The sequence below is a fragment of the Plecotus auritus genome, assembly GCF_963455305.1.
Source record: "Plecotus auritus genome assembly, chromosome: 3".
Classification (NCBI taxonomy): domain Eukaryota; kingdom Metazoa; phylum Chordata; class Mammalia; order Chiroptera; family Vespertilionidae; genus Plecotus; species Plecotus auritus.
In genome coordinates, this window is record NC_137772.1 from 121686401 (window position 1) to 121689551 (window position 3151).

The 3151-nt window shown below is 41.8% G+C and overlaps 1 pseudogene across 1 annotated transcript; it reads left to right on the forward strand.

Annotated features, from left to right (window-relative positions):
* Positions 1–715: 715 nt before the first annotated feature.
* Positions 716–1223, forward strand: LOC308244156 (serine/arginine-rich splicing factor 7-like; annotated as a pseudogene). The gene has a single exon. The product of its transcript is annotated as a serine/arginine-rich splicing factor 7-like (transcript).
* Positions 1224–3151: the final 1928 nt, after the last annotated feature.

Sequence of the window (3151 nt, forward strand, 5' to 3'; positions counted from 1 at the left end):
TTTTTAATATATTTTATTGATATTTTACAGAGAGGAAGAGAGAGGGATAGAGAGCTAGAAACATCGATGAGAGAGAAACATTGATCAGCTGCCTCCTGCACACCTCCCACTGGGGATGTGCCCGCAACCAAGGTACATGCCCTTGACCAGAATCGAACCCGGGACCCTTCAGTCCGCAGGCCGACGCTCTATCCACTGAGCCAAACCGGTTTCGGCTCCTTAGTTGTTTTATGTAAATTACTGTTTCCTCTTCCACTTTCCCACAGCAACCATTTACTTTGCATAGCAAATATTCATCAATTTTATAATTGAATTGAACTGTCATTATCATATGATTATAATAATGATGTTACAATTGGACTGTGAAGTCATGGGGCAATGGAATTGTTTTGAATAATTGTATCCCAACATCCAGCACAATGCCTTGAACATAGCAAGTACTCAAGAAGTGTTGACTGAGTAAATGAATATGTGTGCCTTTTTCCAGCTTGAATGTAAAGTCTACAGGATGGTGACTTAGTTCTTGTTAGCTTAAAGCAAGCCAATTAAAGCCAGCCAATTAAAGCCAAATCAGGGTTTTAAAATAAAATACAGTAGAACAGGGTAGTGCCATTGGGACCATTGGTCTAATAGGTCTTTGCAGCTTTTTTGTACTACTCGCACCCTGGGCACTGCGGAGCTGAAGAAGCCGAGCTCACAGGCCAGTCATCAAGACATGCTACTGGCAATAGGGAGAGAAACCAAGGGAATTGGTGCTGGCAAAGGGGAGTTATAAAGGGCTTTCAGTTATTATGGTCCCTTAAGAATTGTGTGGATTGCAAGAAATCCTTCAGGATTTGCCTATGTGGAATTTGAAGACACTAGAGATGCAGAAGATGCAGATCGAGGCCTGGATGGCAAAGTGATTTGAAGTTCCCGGGGGTTGAACTATCAACAGGCAGGCTTCAGAGATTTCGTTTTGATAGACCACCTGCCTGATGTCTCTTTGATCCAAATGGTAGATGCTATGGGTGTGGTAAAAAGGACATTATGCTTATGATTGTCATTGCTATAGCTGGTGAAAAAGAAGCAGCAGGTCACAGTTTTGATGACATTCCAGATCCAGAGGTAGACAGTACTCTCACTCACAAAGCAGTAGCAGGAGAAGGAAGTCAAGATCAGCATCTCCTCGATGATCAAGATCTGTGTCTCTTCATAGATCACGATCAACTTCACTCATGTGATCTAGGTCTGGTTCTATAAAAGGACTGAGATCACCATGAAGGTCAAGATCAAATGCAGGTCTCTTTCATGACCAAGAAGCAGCTAATCAAAGTCCAGATGTCCATTTCCAAAAGAAGTCATTCCTCATCAGGAAGTCATTCCTCATCAAGAAGTGCAAGTCCCGAAAGAGAGGACTGAAGTTCTCAAGTTCACCGTTTAGGGAAAAGTTATTTTGATGTATGTAAAATCTAACTATCTAATAAAAATGGATCTGGATTATTACTCTGTAAATTCACATCGGTAAGATAATATAAATTTTTGTTGAATGTATTAACATCTTATGGTTTGAAAATGTGGGTTTTTATTTAAACATGTAAATAAAATGTTTCTAACTAGAAAAAAATACGCTAGAATAGGAGTTACTAATTTAAATGTCTATAGATGCAAGCAGGGAACATAGATGAGCATCAACAGACTGGGTGTGAGACATACAACACAACAGTGCACAATTATTAGAAAATGATACTAAGTGATAATAATGGTGAGAAATGTGAGAAAGAAAGAAAGAAGAAAGAAAGAAAGAAAGAAAGAAAGAAAGAAAGAAAGAAAGAAAGAAAGAAAGAAGGAAGGAAGGAAGGAAGGAAGGAAGGAAGGAAGGAAGGAAGGAAGGAAGAAAGAAAGAAAGAAAGAAAGAAAGAAAGAAAGAAAGAAAGAAAGAAAGAAAGAAAGAAAGAAAGAAAGAAAGAAAAGAAGGAAGGAAAGGAAGGAAGAAAAGAGTGGGTATATCTTTCATCTAGACAGGTTGTTGTTGTCAGATAGGAATGGAAACCCAATGTCACTAGAAGTTCTGATATTTATATAAAGAGGCTGAAATGCAGATTTTAATATAAAATATCACCTTAGTAAAATATTGATAATTTGTTTTAAAAGAAAACACTGTGTGGACAAATCTTTCTGTGGGCAATCTAGAGGCTGCCAATTCCCAGACTTCTGATCTAGAATCAAAGGCACTCTGCATGGGTTATTGAACCTGGTGTTTCTCACCTTTCCTGTATGGGACTTCCTCTGCAGGTAGATAGCATCATGTTCTGAACATTGGCCCCCTAAGAACCAGATGGGCCACGTTGTGCCTACCAGAGCCAAGAAGAGAGAGCACAGATGTATCCTGATGGCAGGCTCTGCAGCTTCAGGACCCGGTAACTGGCTTGACATTTTTAAAACAGAAAAATCAACAAGGCTTATGCACTCTAAATTGACCTTGAAGTGCTTTCTAAGGAAAATTACCACCAAGCCTATCTGAAACATCTTTCCAGAGGACTGTCTGTAATCAGTTTTCTTCAGACGTACACCGCCCCCCTCTCCTGCCTCATGCTATGTGCTGGCTCCTAGGAAGGCTATTGTCCTGATCTGGTCAAGTGTGCAAATTCCTGTACCTGGTAGCATTCACATACTAGTACCCATGACTGTTCCTGCCATTACCCTATGTAATTCTCTGGCACCTGCCAAGTGGCGTGAAGGGTATCCACTTCATCTTGCAGCTGCCCAAGATGGATCCCGTATGTAAGTTTCCCTTAATAAACTCTGTTAGTTGCTACACTGGAGTGGTAGCCTCTTTCTTCCATCACTATCTGCCCTCTGCTTACGGAGGTAGATTCCCAGTCTTGGGGCTTTTCCCTGGGTTTGCATGTACAAAGACCTATAGACAGGGTGGGGCAAGTTAGGTTTACAGTTGTGAGTACAAAAATAATCAGAGGTTATTTTATTACTAGGGGCCCAGTGCATGAAATTTGTGCACTGGGGAGGGGTCCCTCAGCCCAGCCTGTCCCCTCTCACATACTGGGAGCCCTCAGGGGATGTCCTACTGATGGCTTAGGCCCGCTCCCCATTGGCCTCCCTTTGCAGGAGGTGACCAGGCTGATCAGGGGAAGGCACCAGCCCCATCACCCCG